The sequence below is a fragment of the Balaenoptera physalus genome (genome assembly GCF_965194825.1).
Source record: "Balaenoptera physalus genome assembly, chromosome: 16".
In the NCBI taxonomy this organism is placed as follows: domain Eukaryota; kingdom Metazoa; phylum Chordata; class Mammalia; order Artiodactyla; family Balaenopteridae; genus Balaenoptera; species Balaenoptera physalus.
Genome location: NC_138898.1, coordinates 34307067 through 34314711, shown reverse-complemented (window position 1 = coordinate 34314711; position 7645 = coordinate 34307067).

Here is a 7645-nt window from a genome sequence, read left to right as displayed (position 1 = left end):
CCTTGCCTCCTTTGACATAGATTAGTTGACCATAGGTGTGTGTGTTTATCTCTGGGCTTTCTATCTTGTTCCATTGATCTATGTTTCTGTTTTTGTGCCAGTGCCATATTTTCTTGATTACTGTAGCTTTGTAGTACAGTCTAAAGTCAGGGAGTCTGATTCCTCCAGCTCCTTTTTTTTCCCTCAAGACTGCTTTGGCTATTCAGGGTCTTTTGTGTCTCCATATGAATTTTAAGATTTTTTGTTCTAGTTCCGCAAAAAATGCCATTGGTAATTTGATAGGGACTGCATTGAATCTGTAGATTGCTTTGGGTAGTATAGTCATTTTCACAATATTCATTCTTCCAATCCAAGAACATGGTATATCTTTCCATCTGTTGGTATCATCTTTAATTTCTTTCATCAGTGTCTTATAGTTTTTTCCATACAGGTCTTTTGTCTCCCTAGGTAGGTTTATTCCTAGGTATTTTATTCTTTTTGTTGCAGTGGTAAATGGGAGTGTTTCCTTAATTTCTCTTTCAGATTTTTCATCATTAGTGTATAGGAATGCAAGAGACTTCTGTGCATTAATTTTGTATCCTGCTACTTTACCAAATTCATTGATTAGATCTAGTAGTTTTCTGGTGGCATCTTTAGGATTCTCTATGTATAGTATCATGTCATGTGCAAACAGTGACAGTTTTACTTCTTCTTTTCCAATTTGTATTTCTTTTATTTCTTTTTCTTCTCTGATGGCCGTGGCTAAGACTTCCAAAACTATGTTGAATAATAGTGGTGAGAGTAGACATCCTTGTCTTGTTCCTGATCTTAGAGGAAATGCTTTCAGTTTTTCACCATTGAAAATGATGTTGGCTGTGGGTTTGTCGTATATGGCCTTTATTATGTTGAGGTAGGTTCCCTCTATGCCCACTTTCTGGAGAGTTTTTATCATAAATAAATTGTTGAATTTTGTTAAAATTTTGAATTTTGTTAAAAGCTTTTTCTGCATCTATTGAGATGATCATAGGGTTTTTATTCTTCAATTTGTTAATATGGTGTATCACATTGATTGATTTGTGTATATTAAAGAATCCTTGCATCCTTGGGATAAATCCCACTTGATCGTGGAGTATGATCCCTTTAATGTGTTGTTGGATTCTGTTTGCTAGTATTTTGTTGAGGATTTTTGCATCTATATTCATCAGTGATATTGGTCTGTAATTTTCTTTTTTTGTAGTATCTTTGTCTGGTTTTGCTATCAGGGTGATGGTGGCCTCATAGAATGAGTTTGGAAGTGTTCCTTCCTCTGCAATTTTTTGGAAGAGTTTGAGAAGGATGAGTGTTAGCTCTTCTCTAAATGTTTGATAGAATTCACCTGTGAAGCCATCTGGTCCTGGACTTCTGTTTGTTGGAAGATTTTTAATCACAGTTTCAATTTCATTACTTGTGATTGGTCTGTTCATATTTTCTATTTCTTCCTGGTTCAGTCTTGGAAGGTTATACCTTTCTAAGACTTTGTCCATTTCTTCCAGGTTGTCTATTTTATTGGCATAGAGTTGTTTGTAGTAGTCTCTTAGGATGCTTTGTACTTCTGCGGTGTCTGTTGTAACTTCTCCTTTTTCATTTCTAATTTTATTGATTTGAGTCCTCTGCCTCTTTTTCTTGATGAGTCTGGCTAATGGTTTATCAATTTTGTTTATCTTCTCAAAGAACCAACTTTTAGTTTTATTGATCTTTGCTATTGTTTTCTTTGTTGCTGTTTCATTTATTTCTGCTCTGACCTTTATGATTTCTTTCCTTCTACTAACTTTGGGTTTTGTTTGTTCTTCTTTCTCTAGTTCCTTTAGGTGTAAGGTTAGATTGTTTATTTGAGATTTTTCTTGTTACTTTAGGTAGGGTTGTATAGCTATAAACTTCCCTCTTAGAACTGCTTTTGCTGCATCCCATAGGTTTTGGATCATCGTGTTTTCATTGTCATTTGTCCTTAGGTATTTTTTGATTTCCTCTTTGATTTCTTCAGTGATCTCTTGGTTATTTAGTAACGTATTGTTTATCCTCTATGTGTTTGTGTTTTTTACATTTTTTTTCCCTGTAATTCATTTCTAATCTCAAAGCGTTGTGGTCAGAAAAGATGCTTGATATGACTTCAGTTTTCTTAAGTTTACTATGGTTTGATTTGTGACCAAAGATGTGATCTATCCTGGAGAATGTTCCATGTGCACTTGAGAAGAAAATGTAATCTGCTGTTTTTGGATGCATTGTCCTATAAATATCAATTAAATCTATCTGGCCTATTGTGTCATTTAAAGCTTCTGTTTCCTTATTTATTTTCATTTTGGATGATCTGTCCATTGGTGTAAGTGAGGTGTTAAAGTCTCCCACTATTATTGTGTTACTGTTAATTTCTTCTTTTATAGCTGTTAGCATTTGCCTTATGTATTGAGGTGCTCCTATGTTGGGTGCATATATATGTATAATTGTTATATCTTCTTCTTGGTTTGATCCCTTGATCATTATGTAGTGTCCTTCCTTGTCTCTTGTAACATTGTTTATTTTAAAGTCTATTTTATCTGATATGAGTATTGCTACTCTAGCTTCCTTTTGATTTCTATTTGCATAGAATATCTTTATCCATCCCCTCACTTTCAGTCTGTATGTGTCCCTGGGTCTGAAGTGGGGCTCTTGTAGACAGCATATAGATGGGTCTTGTTTTTGTATCCATTCAGTAAGCTTGTGTCTTTTGGTTGGAGCATTTAATCCATTCACGTTTATGGTAATTATCAATATGTATGTACCTATGATCATTTTCTTAATTGTTTTGGGTTTGTTTTTGTAGGTCCTTTTCTTCTCTTGTGTTTCCCACTTAGAGAAGTTCCTTTAGCATTTGTTGTAGAGCTGGTTTGGTGGTGCTGAATTCTCTTAGCTTTTGCTTGTCTGTAAAGGTTTTAATTTCTCCATCAAATCTGAATGAGATCCTTGCCGTGTAGAGTAATCTTGGTTGTAGGTTCTTCCTTTTCATCACTTTAAGTATATCATGCCACTCCCTTCTGGCTTGCAGAGTTTCTGCTGAGAAATCAGCTGTTAACCTTATGGGAGTTCCCTTGTATGTGTCATTTTTCACTTGCTGCTTTCAATAATTTTTCTTTGTCTTTAATTTTTGCCAGTTTGATTACTTTGTGTCTTGGTGTGTTTCTCCTTGGGTTTATCCTGTATGGGACTCTCTGCACTCCCTGGACTTGGGTGGCTATTTCTTTTCCATGTTAGGGAAGTTTTCAACTACATTCTCTTTGAATATTTTCTCTGGTCCTTTCTCTCTCTCTTCTCCTTCTGGGACCCCTATAATGCGAATGTTCTTGTGTTTAATGTTGTCCCAGAGGTCTCTTAGGCTGCCTTCATTTCCTTTCATTCTTTTGTCTTTATTCTGTTCCTCAGCAGTGAATTCCACCATTCTGTCTTCCAGGTCACTTATCCATTCTTCTGCCTCAGTTATTCTGCTATTGATTCCTTCTAGTGTAGTTTTCATTTGTTATTGTATTGTTCATCTCTGTTTGTTTATTCTTTTGTTCTTCTAGGTCTTTGTTAAACATTTCTTGCTTCTTCTCAATCTTTGCCTCCATTCTTTTTTCGAGGTCTTGGATCATCTTCACTATCATTATTCTGAATTCTTTTTCTGGAAGGTTGCCTATCTCCACTTCATTTAGTTGTTTTTCTAGGGTTTTATCTTTTTCCTTCATCTGGTCCATAGCCCTTGCCTTTTAATCTTGTCTATCTTTCTGTGAATATGGTTTTTGTTTCACAGGCTGCAGGATTGTAGTTCTTCTTGTTTCTGCTGTCTGCCCTCTGGTGGATGAGGCTATCTAAGGGGCTTGTGCAAGTTTTCTCTAGAAGTGTGTTGTTTTATTTCCAAATATTTTGAGGTTTTCCAGCTATCTTTCTGTTATTGATTTCCAGTTTAATTCTATTGAGGTCTTAGAGTAGACTTTATATGATTTCTGTTTTTTTAAACTGGTTAATGTATACAAGTTCATTGCCACTAGACCTGCCTTACAAGAAATGCTAAAGGAATTTCTTCAAGTTGAAACAAAAGGATGCTAACTAGCAATATGAAAACATATAAACATATAAAACTCACTGGTAAATGTAAATATATAATCAAGTTCAGAATACCCTAATACTGTAATGGTGGTAAGTAAATCACTTTTATCTCAAATATAAAAATTTAAAAACAATTTTAAATGTAACCGTAGCTACAATAACATATTAATGAATGCTCAATATTAAAAGGTGTAAACTATGACATCAGTAGCATAAAATATGGGGGAAGAAGTAAAATTCTAGACTTTTTGTATGCAGTTTAAGGTAAGCTGTTATCAGCTTTAAAAAATATTATATCTAGAAGATGTTTTATGTAAGCCTCATAGTAACCACAAAGAAAAAACCTATAGTGGTTACTCAAAAGATAAAGGAAAAGATAAAGCATACTATTACCCCAAAAAAAAAAAAATCACAAAGGAAGACAAGTAAGAAAGGAAAAAAGCAACTAAGGAACTAAAAAATAAATAGAAAACAATTAACAAAATGGCAATAGTAAGTCCTTACCTATCAATAATTACTTTAAATATAAAAGGACTAAATTCTCTAATTGAAAGACACAAGGTGGTTGAATAGATAAAAAAATAAGATCCAACAATATGCTATCTACAAGACACTCACTTTAGCTTTAAGGACACACATAACTTGAATGTGAATGATGGAAAAAGATATTCCATGCAAATGGAGTATCAGATAAAATGGACTTTCAGTCAAGATTGGTCACAAGAGAAAAAGAAATATACTAGATAGTGGTAAAGGGGTCAATTCATCAAGAATATACAACAATTGTAAATACATATGCACCCAACATTAGAGCACCTAAGTATTTTAAACAAATATTTACAGAACTGAGGAGAGAAATAGACAGCAATATAAAAATAGTAGGGAACATCAGTGCCCCACTTTTCACATTGAACAGATCATCCAGACAGAAAATTAATAAATAGCACACCTGAATAACACTATAGACCTAATGGGCCTAAGAGACACATACAGAACATTCCATACAACAGCAACAAAGTACACATTTTTCTCAAGCGCACACAAAATATTCTCCAGGACATCCTATATTGGGTCACAAAGCAAGCCTTAACAAATTTAAGGAGATTGAAACCATATTTAGTGTCTATTCCAACTGCAATGATGTGAAACCAGAAATCAGTAACAGGAAAAAACTAAAAAATTCACAATTACGTGGAAGTTAAACAACACACTCCTGCATAACCAATGAGCCAAAGAAGAAATCAAAAGGAAAATCAGAAAATACTTTGAGACAAACAAAAATGAAAACACTACATACTAAAACTTATGGGATGTATCAAAAGCAGTCATAAGATGGAAGTTTATAGCAATGAATTTGTACATTAAGAAAAAAGAAAGATCTCAAATAAACAACCTAAATTTACACCTCGAGGAATTAGAAAAAGAAAAACTAAGAAACCCAACATTAGCAGAAAGAAGAAAATAATAAAGATTAGAGGAGAAATAAATAAAATAAAGAATAGAATGATAGAAAAAAAATCAATAAAACTGAGTTGGTTTTTGAAAAGATAAACAAAATTGACAAAACTTTAACTAGACTAACCAAGGAAAATAAGAGAGGACTCAAAAAACAAAAGTGTAAATGACAGAAGAGATATTACATCTTGTACCACAGAAATACAAAGAATCCTAAGGTCACTATGACAACAAATTGTATAACCTAGAAGAAAGATAAATTCATAGAAACATACATACAACCTACCAAGACTGAATCATTAAGAAATAGACAACAGTAGAACAATAGAACAGATCAATGATGACTAAGAAGATTGAAACCATAATCGAAAGACTCCCACCAAAGAAAACCCCAGGACAGGATGCTTTCACTGGTGAATTCTACCACAAATTTAAAGAAGAACTTTTTAAAAAAATTCTAAAATTCATATGGAACCACAAAAGACCTGGAATAGCCAAAGAAATCCTGAAAAAGAAGAACAAAGCTGGAGGCATCACACATCCTGGTTTTAAACTAAACTACAAAGCTATAATAATCAAAACAGTATGGTACTAGCATTAAAAACAGACACACAGTCTAATGGAATAGAATGCAGAGCCCATAAATAAACCCATACACATACACTTAACTAATATTTGACAACAGAGCCAAGAATACCCAGTGGGGAAAAGATAGTCATTTCAATAAATGGTATTGGGAAAACTGGATATTTACATGCAAAAGAATGAAATTGGATCCCTATATATATATATATATATATCACTCACAAAAATTAACTTGAAATGGATTAAAGACTTAAATGTAAGGCCTGAAATTCAAACTCCTAGAGGAAAACACCATGACATTTGTCTCTGTGACCATTTTTTAGGTATAACACTAAAAGCACACTCAATAAAAACAAAAATAAACAAGCAGGACTACATCAAATTAAAAAGCTTCTGCACAGCAATAGAAACAATCAACAGAATGAGGAGGCAGCCTATGGGATAGGAGAAAATATTTGCAAACCATCTATCAGATAAGGGGTTAATACCCAAACTGTATAAGGAATTCATACAGCTCAATAGCAATAATAATAATAATCTGATTTTAAAATAGGCAGAGGGCTGAATAGGTATTTTTTCAAAGAAAACATACAAATGGCCAACATGTACATGAAAAGATGCTCAATATCACTAATCATCAGGGAAATGAAAATCAAAACCACAATGAGATATCACCTCACACCTGTTAGAATGGCTATTATCAAAAAGACAAAGGATAACAAGTGTTGGCAAGGTTGTAGAGAAAAGAGAACCCTGTACACTGTTGGTTGGAACGTAAATTGGTGCAGCCACTATGGAAAAGGTGTGAAAGTTCCTCAAAAAATTAAAAGTAGAACTACCATATGATCCAGCAATCCCACTTCTGGATATATATCAGAAGGAAACAAAACCACTATCTTGAAGAGATATCTGCACCCCCGTGTTCATGGCAGCATTATTCACAATAGCCTAAACATGGAAACAACCTAAGTGTCCATGGATGGATGAACAGATGAGATATACATATAATGGAATATTGTAGAATGGTGGTTGCCAGGGGCTGGAGAGGTAATGGGGAGATGTTTGTTGATGGGTACAAACTTGTACTTAAAAGATGAATAAGTTCTGGATATCTAATTACAGCATGATGATTACAGTTAACAATACTCTATTATATACTTGAAAGTTGATGAGAGAGTAAATCTTAAATGGTCTCACCATCAAAAAAAAAAAATTATGTGAGGTGATGGATGTGTTAACTAACCTTATTGTGGTAATCATTTCACAATGTATACATGTATCAAATCTTCACGTTGTATATCTTAAACTTGCACAATGTTATATGTCAATTATATCCAATACATCTGGAAAAAAAAAAAACTTAAAGAGGAGAAGGAGGGGTTAGTTCTACATAAGGTGAAAGGCAGAATCACATAATGTCACCACCCGAAGGGTTTCTTAATCATCTATTCAGGTATTTTAAGTTGGCAACCCAGTGGGCTATATTCTTTCTGAGATATAGTCTCTTTGGCCAACACAGGGTTTTTGTTTT